We start from the raw sequence: 20,489 nt of genomic DNA on the forward strand, positions 1-20,489 counted from the left end.
TACTAGAGTTTCTTCGGTACAACAACTGTAAGAATTTTTCTTTTCTTTTCTTTTTTCAAGCTGTGGATAAACTAATGCCTTTTTCTCCCCCAAACTGTGTTCTGAGAGCAGCTTAAAACCCTTTTTGCTAAAATTTTCCAAAAAAATTCAGCCGGAGGCAGAGACATGTGAAGTTTCAGTCCAAATGGTTAAAGGCTGGCGTAGTTTCAAGCAACTGAAGACAGGGGCTTATAATCAGAAGTGTCAGGCAACCTTAATTATATTATTTCCTGAAGGAAATAGTTTTCCCTGCCGAAGTCCAGAAGTTATTAAAAAAAGTTGACCTCACTGGAACCAATCAAGATGGAGACAAGAAGCCTGTGATGGATTTTTAAGGCAGGGGAGTTCACGCATCTGTATTTTCGGGGGTCCAGGATTTTTGGACAGGTGTTCCTGGACAAGCCTGGCCCTGCAATAGCCCCACGGCCAGTAGCCAGGAGGCGAAGCCCCCTCCATCCATCCTCCCGAAGTCCCCCGGGCAGGGGGACATGGAAGCCCCATGCACCCAAGGAAGGTGCTCGCCTGCGCCCAGATCGATTGCTTCGCCAACGCGAGCAAAGAAAAACAGCCGGCTGCTTTGTAGCTGTCAGGAGCACACAGGCTTTTTGTCCGTCTCTTCCCCTGCGCCCATAAATAAAAGTGACAGCAACTTTATTTAGGACTTCTTCCAGTTAAGAGGGGATGGAAGAAAAGTGAAAAATGAAATTGTAGCTCAGCTAGGAGGGGGAGGATCCTGGGGTCACAGCTCAGGCTGTGCTGCGGCTGCAGCAGCCTGGGCTTGTGGCAGCCCTCGCACTCCCCAAACCAGTATCTCCTCATCCCCATCAGTGCACCCTTCTCCTCCACCCTTCCAGGCAAACAAACCCCATCCCACATGCCCCTGTCTCCTGCTGTCCATCAACTCCCCAGTGCTAGCCGAGGGACTCAAGTGTCTGGAGGGAGTCAGAGGTGAGTTAACTGTGTCTTCTTTCATCCTGAAAGAGATTAAAAAAAACCCAAATAATTCAGAGGAGAAAGTCACCTATTCCCCACACATATGCAAAGCTTGTACTTGTAGCATCAACAGCAGCCCCAAAAGGCAGCTCAGCCCTGCACAGCTTGTCAGCATGGCTGAGCAGTGAGTGCAGCATCTCCACCAGCATCAAGCACCACAAGAGGTCCTGGCTGTTTTGGCTATAACCTCCAAGGAGTCTTTTACAACTGAGGAAAGACATTCTTTCTATAAAAAGCACAGAAAGTGACTCAAAAAGCAAGAGAAGAGGTGAAGGCTGCTCTGTGAGAGGTCTGAGCATCCAGCAGAGCTGGCCCCAGGCAATACCCCAGCACAGGGAAGCACAGCCAGGGTTTGAGCATCCCAGGTCTGGTCTCCCCCAGCTCCCTGCAGCACCTCCCAGCAGCACAGCACCTCGTGTATCACAATGGTATTGCAACACGCTGATAATACAAGCTTTGTTTCAACCTTCACCCTGTTTGCACCACTGCTGAGCCACAGCTATGTCGCACGCCGGAATCCAGTCCCCAACAGCAGCTGCAGGGCTCCTGCTGTCTGCACCATGGGGCCAGTTCCCAGGTGCTTAGGAGCTTGACTGGAGCTAGGCTGAAGTTATGCCATGCACCTTCACCTGCACACAAACACACTCAGGGCAGGCGTATAGGGAGACCCACCATCCCTGGGGATGGGCACCTACCCCATCTGGAAAGGTTCAGGGTAGAAGTTCTGTGCAGCTCCCTGGGGAGAGAGGCTGCGAGTGACCTCATGGGTTTCTTCCACCACTGCCCTCTCCGCTGCCGTGAGTCAGAGATTAACGACAGGCCATTTGTCAGCACCGGTGGCATCATCGCCAATCTCATTTCTGAGCAGACATCTGACCTTGCTTGCATCCCCAAGACCCGTGTTACCGCACGGCTCAGGCAGCCTCCTGACAGCTCCCAGGGGATGCAACAGAAGGCAGAGGACCAGGTTATGACACAGCCTGATCCTGACTCAGGATGCACAAGACAAACTTTTCAGCTGTGGGACAAGTGGTGAGCATTCGTAGGCTTGTCCCACTGTCCTACACTTCTCCCAGCTGGTACCCAAGCAAGGGTCTCCCTTGCTGAGCACTGGATTAGGTTATGGAGAAGGGGGATCTGGCCCCAGGGAGAAGGGCTCAGGCAAAGCCAGCCTTGCCTGAATCTCAGGGAGGTGGCTGTGTGAGGGGAAGACCTTTTTCCCAAGCCTGCAGCATCCTGTGTCTCAGCCCCACGCCACCAAGCCAGCTGGGGGGTTCAGTGTGCAGTACTAACTGTGGCACCCACACCTTCTCCACAGCCAACCACAACCCAGGCTAAATTTTAACCCAGATCTCACTCAGTGAGGAGACCAGGTAAAATCCAGACACAGATCCATCCTGCATTTCTGAGCAGAGCTTGTACATGTGTCCTGCAGAGTAGATGAGCTATGCCACAGGGTCCAGCACCCCTCTAACCCAAACCAGACCACGTTGCCACTGTACAAGTCTACTATGCAACTGTCACTTGGACACCACACACGGCTCTGGTCCTCACACCTCCAAAAGGGAACAGTGAGACTGCAAGAGGTATAGGGGAAGGGGAACAAAACAGCTTCTGCATCAGGGCACACCAAACACACCAAGACTTTTCAGCCTGGGAAGAGGGAAAGGGAAGAAGGAGGAGACAGGACTTAGCCACAGGACCTCAGGCTAGACACAATGTGTTAGCCAAACCATGATGTTCACACAGCTCCTTACTAAATGGTAGAAAACATGGCAGAAAACAAACTATTTCAAGAGGAGCAGGGAAAATTCAAGGAGAACAGGTCCTCTGACAAATCCTGGTCCTGATGCAAGCTTTGCCTCAACACAACCCTCAGCCTTAGACAGCCAGATGCTGGGAGGATTGCATCCCCACTGGGAGGGATGAGACAACCACCAGGATGGCTCTTCATCTGCACTGAGTCAAGCCAGTCCTGGCTCTCATACTTCTCATAAGAGGAATGAATCAAAATGATGTGGGACTGGGAAAAGACACACTCAGTTAAGATGAAGAAATCAGTGCCATTAAACATCATTAGAATAATATGCCCAGAAAGCTTCATAAAAGGAGATACCATATGATTGAATGCTCTCCAGACCCTCATTTTACACAGACCCAAAACACCAACTGAGAGTGTCTTCTAACAGCCAACTCTCACAACTATCGGAAGGTTTTTTGGTTTTGTTTTGTGGGTTTTTTTCCTGAGGAGCTTTTTGGGTTTGCAGTTGAAACTACAATTCTTTTAGTTCCTGAGGAAAAAAAAAAAAAAAATCATTTTTCATTAAGCTGAAGCAAATGGCATTTTTGCTTGTCAAAAATATTTGACACAACTCTGACAGACTCGACCAGACATATAAATAAAAGATTTAAACCCTTCTGCTTCAGAGCTTAAGAAAAACCCACTGTCAGTCCCATGCCAGTAAAAGCCCTCTCCTGTGGGTCATGCTCCCTGGGGGCTGCCAGCACCATCCCAGTGCTGATGCTGGGATGGAGGGCAGGTACCAGCCACACCAGCCCATTCTTTCAAGTAAAACCCCACCAGCCCACGTTATCCCGCTGCAGGCTGCTGTCTCCGAGGCTGGATCAGCCCCCCCACCCCTGGTTCAACAAGCAAACAGCCAGCTCTGGTGGCAGGGAGGTGAGCGGCATTGATCCCCTCCCTCTCCTGCCACCATCCTTATCCGACAACGGCATTGACTGAGAAGCGCTGCATGCTTTATTTCCTCAGCCACCCGGGCTGTGCATCAGCAGCCATCGGGCCTCCTTCCCCATCCGTCGTGTCAGCGATGCGGCCGCAGACGCTGTGACAAGACGCAGAGCGGTGTCGAAGCCCATTTCAAAATCCTTCTATCCTATTCAAGCCAGAGAGGCTTATCTGCATGGATTTATACTGTTTGCCCCAATATTTAGCTACTGAGCTGACTAATCTGTGTGCAAGAAAAATCCCGGTGGCTCAGAGGCTGAGCAATCTACATCATTCATCATTTAGATTAGCTATTGTCTTAATCCTCTTTAAACTACTGTATAATACATAAGGGAATAGATGTCCTATATGCTCGGGATATGCAGAAAAAACCCAGGCTGAAGCTCAGAAACTTGGACAGAAGCTAGAATGACAAATTCTACCACGCCACAGAAGAAAAAGGAAACCTGTTGCATCCCCTGACAGCTGGTTTAACTTCTTCTTGCTCTCTCCACCCTAGCTGCCTTTAATTATTTCCTAGCCAGCTTCCTAAAGCAACACATAGCTCCACCGCCCTCACATCACAACACTGTTATGAATTGGGGATCCCAAGCTGCGCCAGCCCATGCAATGTTGTCTTGCTAAAGCTGCTGCCCCAAGGATGAGCACCTCTGCACCCCAGGAGCTGGGACATCCCAAGCCAGCATCAGCCATGGCTGTATTGGAAAGGCAATGGCTCTGCACAGCCCAGTGTCACGCTTTGGGCCCTGCCTTGCAAACAGGCAGGCTCAGGCCAAGGATTAAAGTCCGCTTTGCTATCCAGGATCATGCCATGCACTGCTGTGGTGCCCGGCGCGAGGATGAACAAACAACAGGCTTCTTTATGGAAACAGCAAGGAGTTTGCAGGGAGAAGGAGGGGGTGCAACAAGGCAGTAGCAAATGAGGCTTTAGTTCGTTGCCCACCAGAGCTGAGGGAGCTAATAAACAGACAGATGAGAGCTAAGTTGTCTTCTGAACCTCTGTATCAGTATTCACATTACAGAGGCTGCTTCCAGCAATTCCAGCGTATTAATAATAAATGCTACATAATTACAGCAGACTTGCTTTTGTCCTCTCTTCCTGTTTACTGTCAATGTCTGCTTAACCCTGTGCAGCCCACAGTCAGCTCTCCACCAACACCAGCCCCTCCGTGGCTGGCACAGCCCTGGCACCAACAATGGGTGCCTCTCCCAGCTCCCTCCTGGGCTGGACAGGGCACGAGGGGACATAAAGAAAAGCTCAAGTGCTGATGACAGTCCGCAGCGATCACCTTCTACCTGTCAAAGCTGTGACAGTGTTGCTGCAGGGCATGAAAAAGAAGTATTTGGGGCCTCAGTGGCAGCCCCAGGCTGGGATGAGTTGGGGACTGTGCCAAGGGCATCTCCAAAGCACTGAGGAGCACGGAGTCACCAACAGCTTCTTAATAGCAAATAGAGTTTATGGCCTCTCCTAGTTTTAATTTCCTCCAGCCTTGCACCTGGAGATGCCTTCCCTACAGAGATGTTTTCGGGGTGCCTCTTCCCCACTCACTGGGAGCCCTCCCGCTGCACCCATGGTCAGAGGGCTGTCGGTGGTGACAGCTCCCCAGGATGCACAGCCAGGAGCGGTGACACTGCACACTGCTGGGAGCTAGCAGCAGGCTCTGGGGCAACCCCAGGAGGAAGCAACTGTGGGAAGACATAGGAGATGACCCACGGGTCCCAACTCTGGCACCCAGGTAAGGAAGAACAAAGGTTTTGTGTAATCAAGTTCCAGACCGAAACATTTCCAGCTTGTGCAGCACTGCAGCCACCTCCCCATGCCTGTCCCTTGTTCTCTGCAGCACCAGGGCCCCTTGGATCCAGTTGCTCTTCCCAAGCACCCTTCTTCCTAGGCAAGCTATACCAAAACGCTATGCCCCATGTGATCATTTCATGAGGTGATTCAAATGAGTGTTAAAGACCCTATGGCACTTTTCCCCTGAATTTTAGAAGCGTTTCATCCAATATAGCTGCAAACTGAACTCTGGAGCCTGTTTTGCTTCCGACAGGACCGTCTCTGTGAGCATTTCTTCCTCAGTTGCAGGCAAAGAGCATCAGAACTCTGGAGAAGGGTCCACATTAACAGTACAACAGTTCTTTATAGCAGAGCACAGGTTTAATTTGCACCATTCAGGATAGCTCTCTTTTCCTAGCCTTGCAGGGAGGCTGCCATGCCCCCTAACATGGCTTCAATAATAGAAGAGAACAAATACCTCAAATGGGATTTCTGCAAGGAGAAACCAACATGCAAAACAAAGCATGCCTGCCTTCCAGTGCAAATTAACTCAGCTTCTGCCCCAGCTGCAGACCTTTCCAGACATGAGACCCACTGGACGGCAAACGCATGCCAAGCAACTCAGATGCAAATCTCTCCCTGCACAGAGAGAGCCTCAAATGCTAAGGGAACACTTGGCTCGAACAGCTGAGCATTGAGAAGTGTTGAAATGGAAAAAAAACCCAACTGAAACCCAGCTACATCACTCACACAGGGAAGACAAGGCTGGAGTAACATAAGACCATCTGTCCCTCAGACACCGGTGTCCCATCCAACCTGGGACACGCACAGCATCCCCCAGCCCTGGCATCCTGCCACTGTTCTCCAATGGTTCCCACGGCTGCACATATCCACTTCATGCTTTCTCTGCCATCTCCTCTGCAATGTGAAGCATAGAAGCTTTCTCCTCCCCATACATATCATAGTCACTTTTTTGGAGTTCTCAGAAAATGAAGCAGCAACAAGTCATTCAGGAATAAATGCTGAATAAAAAGAACCACAGCTCTTCTGTCCTATGACAAGTACAGCAAGGAGAAAAGTGAGAGGGACAGACCGTGCAGGGGATCAGAGGAACACACAAGGCAGGAGCCCTCTGGACTGCTCACATGGAGCAGGCATGCCAGAGAAGGATGGAGCAGAATGTGAAACAGGAAGAAGGAGGATCATCATCATCATATCAAGCTATTCCTTGCAGGAGAGTATCAGGAAGGTTACTTTGAGAGCAACATGGTCAGTAGATAGCCACAGGGTGTGAGGAAGGCTAAGTTCATCCCTGCTGGGTGGCCCTGGGCCGGTTGCATCTCTGTGGGCTGCCTCTCTCTTCACTCACTGCCACTTTTGGCAGGGCAGCCCAAATTTCTGCACTGCAGGGAACTTTGCTCCCCGTGCAAAAGGCACTCAGCAGGCTGGAGTCCCCACACACCACCGTGAGCTGGTGCACCTGGGAAAGCAGTAAGCCATAAGGACAGGGAAGGGAAACCCACCAAAAGCTGCAAGGAAGATGACGTACGTCAACCCCAGAAAGGAAGATCCCAAGCTGGACTGCAGGTCCGGGACACATGCACCCTGTGCTGCTGGAGGAGCTCCCACATGCAGAGGGAAGCGATGGACCTGTCAGGCCCTTGCATCACCTGCCAGACACACGGACAACTTCCAGCACTGCTGGCCTGGCTGTCACAGCAGGATTGCAAGTGCGGGAGGATAGTGAAGCACCCAGACTGCTCTGCATGCCCCTCTCAACGAGGCACACCCAAGCCAAGCCCAAATCTTCCCAGCATGGATCCCTGCATGGTGGTGCCACAGGCTGAAGCAAGATTTGCCCCAGGATTATCAGCCAGCACTCCTAGATGCGAAGACAGAAATGCATTAGACTTCCGAGCCCTCAGACTCACCTCCAGGACAGCCTGCATCACACACCCCCTGCCAGGGCTGTTTCCCTGCTTTCCAACAACCTTCATGTCCAAACCCACCCCCCCCAAATCTCAGGATGGTCCTCGGCAGTTGATGGCAGCACGCTGCAGGCTGCGTGAGCCTCTTGTGTTGGCCCCCTCCGCAAGCCATTTCAAAAAACAACATCAAGTTATTAATTACAAATTAAGCTGCTAATTGATACTAAGCCCTGTTAGCTCTAGGGGAAACAGAGGCAGAGCTATGCTCCTCACACACCACAGCTCACTGACTGCAACTGCAATATGGGGGGCCTGCGCTCCCTGGGAAAGCTGCTGTGGACACAGTTGCACCACTTTCAGCTCAAGCTGCAGATGCCAGCCCAGGGATCTCTTAATCCTTCACTTCTAGCCCTGACCTGCCTCCAACCACTGTGACAACCAAAGGTTCAAACACCCCCTCCTAGCTGACGGTCAGACACAAGTGCAAATCCAAAGTCACCACTCACAAGCACCAGCAATTGCCTCCACCAAGCTTCTTCTGTAACACAGCAATTAGGTGTGACAACCCCAGGGCTCCACCCAAATAAAGGTCTCCTTGCTTGGAGAGGGTGAACAGTTTCCCTATCACCACATCCCAGCAGCACTTAAAGGTTTGTACAGTGACAAATCCCCATCTCGCTTGGCCCTATGCGGACTTCTGCATCTTGCAGAGGATGAGGCAATGAAGCATCAGTCCACGCCAGACAGGTAAGATTAGGCCAGCTGAGATTCTAGAGCTGAAGAAACCCCTCCTGCCACAAGTTTCTCAGCTCCACCTTTTGGAAAGCTCAGAAACACAGTGCAGAATTACCTCCTCTCTTAATAAGTAACAGATAATAAGTAATTAAATAGTAATATTAATAAATAATGAATAATAAATCCTCAAGAAGGGGTAGTAAAGCTTGAAGTATTGCATCCCTTTGCCCCAACTTTGAATAACATGGGAAGCTCCTCTCTTGCACAGGGAAGCACAGCACTTGCCCGTGCTGGACAGACCTGCCTTGTGCGGGGGCTCTGATGGAGCAGGACCAGTTGTGCTGGGTTTGGCCATCAAGCAGCTGTTGCTGAGGTCTCCATCAGCTCTCGCACTGACCCTCTCCTTGGGCAGCTCAATTAAGCCTAACGATTTACATCCAGCAGAAGTCACGAGCAAACACAGGAAGACTTGGCGACCGTGGTGCTGTGCAAGCAGAAGGTGAATAAATAAAATTGACTCAAGCTGACAGAAAACTGCACAGTGAAGCTCGTTAGAAGATGCCAATTCAGTGATAGAGATTCTGTAGTGAAGCATCTGTTTGGGTGACTTTGGCTCACAAGGGGGCAAAAAGAAAATGTGACAAAAGCCAATTCTACCTTTAAATAGGAAAAACTCCAGAGAAGTTTTATGCTATTTCAACATTTAAGTTTAAAAAAAAAAAAAAAAGTTTAACCAAGAAGAAAGAAAATATCGGTAGTTACTAGAATGGATTTAGGATCAGAGCTGTAGAATAGCCTCGGTTGGCCCAGATCTCAACCTAATGCCATGCAGGTGGAGCAGGACCAGCCAGCTCAGGTCACACAGGGGCTGCTGCAGGTCAGGGCTGAGCATCTGAAAGGCTAGACCTTTCCCATCTCTTATTCCTGTTGCAGTGTTTGAATGCACTCATGGGGACAAGATGCTTCTCAGTGCCTGATAGGTAATTAGATACTCCAAACTGGGCTGCTGTCTACTGTCCTGTCCCTGGGTGCTTCCAAAAATGAGTCCAACTCCTGCCTCTCCTCACCCATCAAGATGCTAAAAAGAGCAATAAGACTCCCCCAACACTCTGCTTCACCTTCCCATCCCCAGGCTGCACAGACCCACTGCTCCCAGCGTCTCTGACACCATTCTTCCCCTCCACTAACCCTCTGAGTTTCCCTGCGGACAACCACCAACAAGTTTTCACATCACATTCCCATGGGAGATGGTGGTGGGGAAATATTGTAAACCAAGACAGACTGCACAGCTTCCTAGAGGGCAAGAAACCCTTCCCAAATCTAGTCACAGCCATAACCGACTGTCACAGTTTTCCTTCCAAAAAAACAAAGAGCCCTACTCCACAACGATGCAAACAGTTGCCGTTTCATCACAGTTCTGCTCCCCCCCACCCCCGCTTCCTTCAATTTGAAGTCAATTACGGCAAGGTTAATGGGGCAGAGAGGATGCCAGTCGGCTGGGTAATGATGTCAAAGCACCTGGCATTGCCTGGGCAACAGCTAGGCAGCGGGGATGCAAATGAAGGCGCAGGATTGCACTTGGTCCCTGGAAGCGAGCTGATGCAATTGAGCATATCAGCATTAATGAACATGGAAATAACGAGAGAGCACCCAGAGAAATAAGACACTGATGGGGGGTGGGGGCTGCACCCAGCAGGAAGATACAGCTATGGGCACCATGTGCTAGGTGTCAATGGGAGTGGGCTCCATGATGCTGACCTTCCTCCAAATCTTTACCCAGAGGTGCTTCCCATGGCTTAATACTCCAGTTTTGCACACCCAAGACCAATCAGGTTGTTCTTCTGCTGAAGTCTCTTCTCTAGCACCTCCTGGCTTCTCTCCAGGCAAGCTGTGACAGGGAGAGCAAAAGGGGAGCTGCGTGCGTCAAGAGGTCACATCTTAGAGTGATTCAATAAATGTGGGGCCAAGGCAGCAAAGACCAAGGGGCAAGAGGTGCACAGGGGCAGAGGTGCTTGAGGGAATTTCACTGCAAGGAGCAGCAACGTGCTCAGCAAGAAGGCTGTTCCAGCAGTGCAGCCCAGCCTCTCCAAAGCTTGCAGTCCCCACATCATCTGCAATTAATATTTTGAACCTTGCAGGCAGAGCAACAGGAGCTGCTATGTGGGATGTTGTCTGCCAGGACAGCACTTGGCACAACACGCTTCCACAGACCAGGACTACAGGGCAGCAGATAACAGTGCCGCAAGCCTCAGACACCAGCAAACCATTTCCAGCTTTGGTCCACCATCCAACTGCTGTATCTTCTCCGTAGTCCACAAGCTCCATCAGATCCCACTCAGCACATTTACTACTTGGAAAGCCTTCACTCCTATACTGTAACATTCAGTGCTTTTCTATCCCTGGCCTTTAAGCCCACCCCATGCCACCACTCTCCCTCCCTCTTGACTCCACTCACACTCCAGCACAGCTGCAGTGATGCAGCTGCCTTTGGTCCCCAAGCAGAGGCATCCCTCCACATCTCGGTGGCACAGTTGGGCTGGTGCCCCACACCCACCCTCTCATGCTTTCTGCTCACCTTCTTCAACACTTCACAGCCCACTCCCAAAATATGCTCCAGGGCAGCAACAGCTCCACCAGCAGCCACAGTGAGGTTCTACAGCGGTTCTCCTGCCCCGAGAAAAGCTACATTAGATGGGCAGGAGGAAGCTGACAGCTTTTCTCACACTAGTGACTAGCAGGGCTTGCACAGTTGAGATGCAGCTGTGCAAATGAGATGCCAGCAACCACCCACCAGCCCCGGTGATTCTCCACAGGCATGAAGAGCAGTATCAGGGACACAAAGCAGCCGACAGCACAGGGGAGCAGTTGGGTCATGCATCCATTTACAAGTTCATTGCCCTGTGGCTCTTTAAAGCCCTTCACTTTCACCCGAGCAAGTCAAGGTGACTTGGACAGGCCGTGCTGCTGCTGCTCCTTCTCCCACCAATGCTCTCTGCTATCCCCTGCCCTTGCGCTTTGAGCCCCTCTGAGCCGACAGCATCTTTCTCCGCTCTCTGGAAATGGCCCAGCAAAGCAGCAGCCTGTGCCATAAATAACACTGGCAATGGGCAAGAGCAGAGCAGCTGTGGGCTCTGCAGGGACCAGAGCATCCCTGGCCAACCCATGCCCAGGCTCTGCAGGACACAGGGCTTGCCCTGAGCAAACACCTTCCAAGCATCCTCCCTGCCCACCACAGCAGGACCAGGCACACCTGGGTTCACAGCGGTGCCATCCCCAATGCCAGGTCTCTCCTTGAGTCCCAGCATGTGGCTTTTAAACGTCAATGAAATGGAGGAGGAAGGGGGGGAAAAAAAAAAAAAAAAAAAAGACGAAAGACAAAAGGGAGAAGAGACAGCTCTGCTAATAGCGAGTCAGCCAGAAGTCTCCGAATCCATTTGAAATGCGTAGGGCTTAATTTAACTTAATGGTTTTGTCAAACATTGGCACTCTGTTAAAAGCACAGGAGAGCTGGTAATCCAAATGCCAGTGGCTTTGCCTTTGCTAGTTGCAAGAAAGCTGCTGTTCAAGTCCCCAGATAGATCCATCTGGCTTCACACAGGCAGCAAGCATGGCCCTGGCTACTGCAGTCACTCATTAGGGCAGCTCTGTATTTACTTAGCACTGGCAACAGCCCTGGCTTTGCCCAGAACACGAAAACAAACACAACCACTGCATTTCTGAGCTTGTACATGTCTTAAGGCAGCTCCAGGCTTCTCCTGCAAACACAGCTCAGTCAGGGGAAGAGAGATTTGCAACTTTCCCTCGGGAAGACAAAATGAAATCTCTCACCTACGTGGACTTTGGAAAGTAGTTGGAAGAAAAAAACCAGAAAAGCAAACTCCTTGCTCACAGGCAGGCAGAGAAAGCCACAAGCTGAGCTGCAAAAGCTTGATTCCCCACCCACCCTGCTCTCCCTCCTCTCTCCAGCAGTGCTAGGTCAAGGGACCCCAGCAGCCCTCACAAGATGGGATGGGGCTCAACCCCAGGGGAAACCAAGCAGCACCAGCTCCGCTGCTGTCAAACCCTCTTCTAGAGGGAAAAATAGAAATATCAACCTGCCATTTAAGATGATCTTCCCTCTGTGGACAGGAGACTGAGCCCATCTCTAAACACAGTAAGGACAAGGCAGAGGGTGTTTAAGCAGCCTCACCTGCCCCCATGCCCTATTCTGGCAGCAGATGGGGAATTCAGAACACCTCACATGCTGCCTTGTGGTCTTGCCCCTCCCCTGAGGGCACCCGTGGATGACCTGCAGCACCAGGCACTGTGTGATTCAAGCCACCGAGACACACACACACCGGGGACAGGGACCAGGGCACTCTCCCCTTTGCAGCGACAACTGTCCCAAAAGGTCAAGCTTGCTTGTAGTGTCCTGGGAGGAGGCTAAAACATTGCTTTCAACCTTGCAACCATCTGCAGGACATTAGCGAGCCACAGATCTGTCCTCTGCACCCACATCCTCCCATGCACCAGCAGCCACCACAAACTGGTGAGACCAGAAACGTTGGGAGCACAGCTCTGCCCACTTCCCCAGCCCCATGTGCTCGCAACAGAGGATCCCTGAAACCTCCCTTTCCCCAGGGCAGAGTCGCCATTTCCCAGCCCATCCCTCAACCCTCCCTCTGGCTCAGCGCAGGGCACGCTCCCTGCCACGTACCCCAGGCAGCAGGGTTTGTTCAAAGGGGCCAGCGCTACAGGAAGCACTGCTGCCAACCTCCAGCCTCTCAGGACAGCCCCAAAGCAAAGGGCTACAGAAGGAAAACAAGCCCTAAACTCCAGGGCCATGGGCACATCCCCGCCTCCACACGGTGCAGGTGGGGAAGGGGCTCCAGGAAAACTCAGGGGGGGCAGCAGAGGCTTTTGAGCCTCTGCATCCCCTTAAACCTCCCCCTCCATCCCAGGACCTGGATTCCTGTTAGATTTAAGACACAAATGGAATCGAGTTTAAAGGTCTCAGCCTGGCCCTTGACTCCTTGGTGGGAGTCTTTCCACATCACAAAACCACCAGACAATTCAGCCTGATTGACAGCCTTTCAGGCAAAGAGGCCCGGGGCTGGAGGGAGGGGGCCGTGGGTCAGGGCTAAGCGGGGGCAGCCAGAGCCATGCATGGGGCTGGGAGAGCAGGGGATGGCTACGAGGTGGGGACGATGCTCACCGTTTGTGCTTCCACAGGAAAAAGGTTTCTGGGGAAGGATGAGAGAGACTAGAGCATCCCTGAGGGATGCAGTTCCACTTAATACCGGCAAAAGCCAAATTGCAGATAGCACATACAAGGGGAAAAAAGAGAGTCGGTTTAATGTACTTTTTCCCTAGGTAAGTGGGTAGCAGTGTACACCAGCGAAAGCAGGGAGCTGAGGACAAGGCAGAAGGGGGATCCCAGGCTCAGAGAGGGGAGACAGGTCAGTGACAGGCGAGAGCCAGGAGGCATCAGGGATGGGAAAGCAAGAGAACAAAGCCAGAGCTCAATGACCCAGGCCTCAGCCATTGAGGCTGTAGCAAAGGCTGAGACAGCAGCATGGAAGTACACACGTGGGCACACACATGTGGACATGTGCACCCTGTGCCATATTCTGCCTTGTGCCCCATCCCTGCTCTCCAGCCCCAGCAAAACCCAGCCTAGCAAAGGGACATCACCAAGTCTCCCCTGCAGCAACAGGCAGGATCCCCAGAACAGCCAGCAAAAAAGATGAAGTGCTTCCTCATCTCCTCCACCCTCCTCGTCCTCACACCCCAGCTTAGGAGAGCTGGGCACAACCCATAGCTCCCTCCAACACTGCTTTCCCCCTGTACCAGGGCCAATGCCAACACCCTCCATGCAGAGCCCAGTCTTCAGCTGTATGTAGCCAGCCCCCTTCCAAACCCACTTACATTGCTAATTTGGGGAGAAGGTTCCCTTAAAAGCACTCTCATCTTGCAGTCTGGGTCAAACCCATGTTTGCCAGCCCCTCGTCTCAAGAGGACACAATGCACCTCTGCAATAAACTGAGAGTCATCACTTGGGGAGACCAAGCAAGGGAATGTAAGACAACCACAGATACTTGTCACGCTATCTTATTTATCTGCCCTTCTGCACACAGGAAACCCTTTCTCCTACCTTTTTTTTTTCTCCTTTAAATAAAAGAGAAAAATTTTAAGCTGGTGCTTTAAAGCACAGCAACCGCCAGCCCATCTCCATGGCTTGCCAAGAGAGCAATTCATCCTCTGCCTCTATTCTGCAGTAGGTAAAGCCCCCCCCCTCGCTTTTGTTCATCTCCCTGCTCTTTTGTCTGGCCCTGAAAGCGTTGATCACTCCTGCATGAGGAATGTGAAACTGATGTGATGTGATAGGAACAATGCTCCAGCCCGGCTCCTCGCAGCCACATCAAAGTCCCCATTTGCATGGCTTCCCCTTGCCTGCCTGTCCCCCTCTGCCCCCGGCCGTGCTCTGGCTGCTTCAGCGCCTTCATTGTCCTCCCAGCTTCGAGAAGCAGCCTTGGCCTCCTGCTAAAAGGCACTCGATGGCCTCCCCATGCCTGCTGCTGCCTCCTCTTGCCCATGGGAGATGGGACCCACGGGCAGCATCTGGCTAGCAGATGTGGCATCTGCAGGTGGCACTGATACCAGCTAGGATACACCAAGACCACGTCTTTGTTAATCCCGCTGCCGTCTGGTACCTCCTCCCAGATGGATGCTTCTCCCCACAGCACTGCCAGGCTGGGGTGGGGGATCTAAGCAAAGGGATGAAGGGGTGAGGAAGAGCCAATAAATCAGGAGGTATGGGGCAGTGAGGTCCAGCCCCGCTAGAAGAGAATGGGGAAGCATGTGGAGGGCATTAACATAGAAATTAGGACACTTCTTCAGCACAGAGGGAGTTCACACTGAAAATGCCCTGCTCTTGCAATGTCTGTGGGAGGCAGATCCCTACCTGTCCTTCTGGTGCAGGAGGAGAGACCAGGAGCCAGACACTCAGAGAGGACACGACCTGACAGCCAGACACCACTGCACCTGCAGCACTGCCAGCCCACACAGCACCCTCCGGCACTGGCAGAAGCATGGAGCTCAGTGGATGCTGCAAAAGCTACCGGAGCAGCTGGATAAACACGGCTCTGGGTCCAGGCAGCCTCCTGCCAGGCTGCTGAGCCCAGGCACGCTGCCACCAGGTAAAAATCTTGCTGCTACCCTGTAATGAACAGCCACAACCCAATGCTAAGAGATGCCCTTCCCAGAGCATGCTTCACGAGGAGTCCAGCTTCTCCAGACCTCACCAGGTCAAAGGCTTTAACCCAGGGCCAGCAAAGGAGGCTGCCGAGAGAAAACAAAACCTCCCGTGACACAGAGCGCCTCTCCCCAGTCCCACAGCAGCTGTGGCTCCATCACAAGCCTGTGCTGACATGACAGCAGCTGGAAAGTGATAGCTTTCCAGCTCCCCAAGGCACCAGCTGCCTCCAAGTCCCCTGGGAGCGCCAGGCAAGCAAGTGCCATGTCCCCTTAGGGGACAGCCAGGTGCCTGCCGCCAGGCAGGGGGATTCAGGCAGGACCCCGGCTGGGAAGGGGAAAGCCAGGCACTGGCCGTGCCACCTGGGGTGCAAGGGGGAGGCTGGCACAGGACAAGACCAGAGGAAAGCAGTGGTGGTACCACACAGGTAGCACCAGGCTACACTGGAAACAGGAGGGACACTAATGCCCCTGCAAAACCGAGGTGCTGCTGCTAACACCTCACAGGCTGAAGGATTTAATTTTTGTTGGAAGTGTATACACTTAGGTTACCCTTGTCACTGAGACCAGTGTAAGATTGATTTCCCCCCGTTCTCATCCTGAAGCATGGGACTTCCATTTAACCTTAACACCAACCATGATGCTGAGCCAGTCTGTGTCACCAGCCAACACACAGAGAGAGCCAGCATCTGTCTACAGAAAAAACAGGCTTCTTGCTCCAGCCATTTCCAACACAGCAAGCAAGATCCAGGTAATCAAGGCTTTGAGCCCAAGCACATCTCCAGTTTCCACCTCATACAGAAGATCAGTGATCCAGAGGGACTCCAGGTGTTTTGACTTCAAATGCACAGAAAATGCAAACCAACTGTCCAAGAGCCATTTCTGGATTATCAGCCCACAGATCAAAATGCAGCACGGGTTACGCTGTAGGATGTACTGCTCTAATGTTAAACAGGCACTTCTTAAGCACTTCCCAGGCCACCTGTACCCAAGCAGCCTCCCAAATCTTGAGAGCCCCTGCCTCCTTCTTTAGTTTTTACCTGGTTACTGCAGCCCCCTATTCAAGCCCCTCTGCTCTTCGTCTCCAGCTGAAGTTCAGCAGCCTGCCAAGGGACACAGCACTGGCAACTGTTGCTGATTCATACTGATAGAGAATATAACTTCCCTTTAAAAAAGTAAATGGAGCTACTACCAAGAGGCAGAGCACAACCTTTTTTATTAACGAGCATATTTCTGCCTTAGTGCTGCCAACACTGCCAACAGGGGAAGCAAGACAGTCAATGTGGAAGAACTAAGCCCACCCTCCTAACACCTTGGGTCAGATTCACTACACAAAAGCCCTCTGTTGTGTGTTAGACCTGGCCAATGTCACACCTGGTTAAGAAAGAAGATTCTCTGCTAGAGGAATATGTTGGGGTGTGATTAAGGAAGACATTTCAATCTGGCATTCAAATTTTTCCCTGCCAAGCTGGTGTACCTTAGGATAACACCAGAAAGGCTGTTTTGCTGCAGCTGTCCTCACACACTAACCAGAGTCCCCCAGCAGACCCGAGCCTCCTTCATCAGGTTGAGGGGAGCACAGCACACCGAACTGTGCTGCCCACCACCCTGCTGGGCCCCCAGCTAGTGACCCCCCAGGGCATGAAGCTCAGAGCCCCCTCTGTGTCCCCAGGAAGAAAGGAGTCCCCTGTGGTGGGTTGACCCTGGCTGGATGCCAGGTGCCCACCAAAGCTGCTCTCTCACTCCCCCCCTCATCTGGACAGGGGAGAGAAAATATAATGAAAGGGTCTTGAGTCAAGATAAGGACAGGGAGAGATCACTCACCAATTATCATCACAGGCAAAACAGACTTGACTTGGGGAAATTAGTTTAATTTATTACCAATCAGAGTATTACCAATCAGGTAATTTATTACCAATAAAAACCAAACCTTAAAACACCTTCTCCACACCTGCCCCTTCTTCCTGGGCTCAACTCCACTCCCAATTTCTCCACCTCCTCCACTCCAGCGGTGCAGGGGCACGGGGAATGGGGTTTGCCATCAGTTCTTCACACGCTGTCTCTGCCGCTCCTTCCTCCTCAGGGGCAGGACTCCTCACTCTTCCCCTGCTCCAGCGTGGGGTCCCTCCCACGGGAGACAGTTCTTCACGAACTGCTCCAGCGTGGGTCCTTCCCACGGGCTGCAGTCCTTCAGGCACAGACTGCTCCAGCACGGGCTTTCCCATGGAGTCCCAGCCACCCTGGGGGGCATCCTCCTGCTCCAGCGTGGGCTCCTCCCCAGGCTGCAGGTGGGCATCTGCTCCTGCACTCACCCCCCTGGGCTGCAGGGGGACTCACCATGGTCTTCCCCACGGGCTGCAGGGGAATCATCTCTGCTCCGGCGCCTGGAGCACCTCCTCCCCCTCCTTCTGCACTGACCTGGGTGTCTGCAGGGTTGTTGCTCTCACATGTTCTCACTGCTCTCTCTGGCTGCCATTGCTGTTGCGCAGCAACATTTCGCCCTTCTTAAATACCTTATCCCAGAGGCACTACAACCATCACTGCTGGGCTTGGCCTTGGCCAGTTCTGGGTCTGTCCTGGAGCCGGCTGGCACTGGCTCTGTTGGACACAGGGGAAGCTTCCCGCAGCTTCTCACAGAAACCACACCTGTAGCCCCCCTGCTACCAAAACATTGCCATGCAAACCTAATACATCCTCCCAGCCCAGGATGGAAGGTGGCATCAGTCCTTTTTGGTAACTATAATGGTGCAACCAAGTAGCTTTGCTCAGAGAGATGAAAACCTGCAGAACACCAGGACAACAGCCTCGCTCTCATGTTGCTGGCAGTGAGGTGTTGCAGAAGAGGTCACAGATAAGATGCTGTACACCTCTGCAGTACAGCACCTGCCCAGCCCTCCACACAGCTGTCAGCAAGGCAGGATAGGTCCCACTTTATCAGAAGGGGCCCTGCCGATGCTGCATCAAGAACAGGGAGCAAATGCTTTGTGCCAATAAGGGACAAAACGTTATGATCCTCACAGAGTGCTCACTGGGGAGTTAAATCCAGCCCCTAAAAGGTGGTGAACCGCTGGAGAACCCTGCCCAAGCAGGGCTGGGTATCACTCCTCTCCTGGGGATCAGGGACCAGGAGACATCTGTCCTTTTCCCTTGCTCTACCCCAGTGGTCCCCACTGGCTCCTGGCCACCTCCGGCACCTGGTGCCGACCACATGGGATGCTGCATCCACAGGAATCCCCCTCAGCTTGCCTTACACCAGCATTGCAGCTTGCTGGAGCCCAACAGTACCACTCAAGCATACCCCAGGCAGGCACCCCTAACCCTTCTAGCGCACGTATAGAGATAAAAGGCAGCAAGGCAGTTAAACAGAGCCACCTCGCTCACTGCATTCAATTACTATTGGAGGCATACCACAGGTGAACAGAACCTTGAATACAGCTAGACAGATGTTGTTTCAGGGCTCGCTAATTCTCTGTCCCTAATTCATTCCTGGTTTCTGCAAGATACAGTCAATTCTTGACCAGCCACCGCACATGCATGTTTCTTTGCTTTCAATTCGGCCAGCAAAATCCATTTACCGTGCCTGTCTCATCCGGTTTCCGTCAAGCCTGCTGAATTCTCCTTCAGTGAAATAAGGAAGTTTACTGTAACACCCTCTTTTGTAAGAGCACGGCTAAAATGACAGTCTTTCTGGTGCCTGACTCTTTCCCTTCACAGCAGGAGCTAAACACTGCTTGTTTCCAATTGTGAACTGTTCCGACTTCTTGAAATGCATGAAAGTACCAAGGGGGGCAATTTAACTGGGAAAAAGAGGTTTCTAAAAGAGAATTATTTATTTACTTTGCAGTTTGCTATGGAGAAGTTTAGGCTGGTAATTTACTAGCCAAGGATGTGGGGGTCTCCGGGTGAACATGAGAGAGGGAAGAGATGCAACTCAACATCTGCCTTGTCCAACATTGGGCATGAGGAGCCAGAAACCAAATAGTTGGTTTAAGGTTTCCAGCTGCAAAGCCCTGCCCCACTTGCTGGGTCTGGGGGAGGCAGGGCAAAAGCCCCCTCACTTGCACAGCCCAGGGTTTTTTGGCTTTTGGTGCCAGAGCCACATGCCACCTTTGTGCCTTGCAGAACATGGTCCCAGTCCTCTGCAGCATGTGATTTCCACCTCAAGGCACGTCCTAAGGGTTTCCCAGACTGAGTTTGGGGCAGAACAGCGGGAACAGAAAACCCACACCCCCTACTCCCTCCTTATTGCTTTTCTGGTGACACGTATCTACGGCAAAGGAGCTACAAGACACCAATGTTACTGGCCCTGTGCTAAACGCTGCCAAATAAGTAGCATGCGAAACAGAGTGACCATTTTATTCAAAAACAGCTGGAGAACCAGGCCAAGCCGCTATCTTGCAAGCACCTGGAAGACCCACACTATTAACTTCTGCCCAGAAGTAGCCACCAGCAGCCTCAGAGCAGGGGGGCAGTCCCCAGGGATGCACACCAAAGAAGGAGACCACCAGAGAGCTCTCCTCCCATCCCCACTCCTGCCTGAGCGGGACAACTGTACATCTGGAGCCAGGCAGCTGATGGGAACCCAGCATGGGGCACACCAAGTCCTGCACAAGGAAACCTAGCCTTTGTACTCCATTTGCAAAACGCTTGAAGCCTGATGCTTTCAGCACAGGAAACGTCCAAAGTCCTTACACTTTAGGGTTGAATTCCCCCCTGCAGTAGCCTGCAGTTTTCACTTCTCATCCTCTCAGGTTATAGTTTCCTTACACTCTTTTCACATCCTTGCTATTTTTTTGGCGGTTCCTCAAGTTTCATTCTCTTTTCCAAGTTACACGAGCTGAATTTAAGACTTCTGCTACTCCTCCCTGCTCATTAGCAGGCATAAATTAAAAGCAGAATTAAAGAGATTATTTGCAGTACCACTTGAGACACCTTCAAGCCTCTTACCGCCTTGCCACGTACTATGAATTCTGACCCACCAAGGGACTTTACATCCAGACCTTGCCAAGTGTTTATTTACATCCTGTTAGGTAGGTTTGGG

At 52.0% G+C, this 20,489-nt stretch overlaps 1 protein-coding gene across 3 annotated transcripts in view; it reads right to left on the reverse strand.

Moving 5' to 3' along the window:
• The window catches only part of CNTFR (ciliary neurotrophic factor receptor), a 212,765-nt gene that overhangs the window by 161,381 nt on the left and 30,895 nt on the right, over positions 1-20,489 (reverse strand). Inside the window, exon 1 of one of the 3 annotated variants that reach the window (XM_052778589.1) lies at positions 10,791-10,809. The exons of the other annotated variants lie outside the window; for them this stretch is intronic. The gene's annotated coding sequence lies outside the window, so the exon portion shown is untranslated. Of the gene's footprint in view, positions 1-10,790; positions 10,810-20,489 lie in introns of those variants that run through there. 3 annotated transcript variants of the gene reach the window in all.

This window comes from Harpia harpyja, chromosome Z, assembly GCF_026419915.1.
Source record: "Harpia harpyja isolate bHarHar1 chromosome Z, bHarHar1 primary haplotype, whole genome shotgun sequence".
NCBI classification, from domain to species: domain Eukaryota; kingdom Metazoa; phylum Chordata; class Aves; order Accipitriformes; family Accipitridae; genus Harpia; species Harpia harpyja.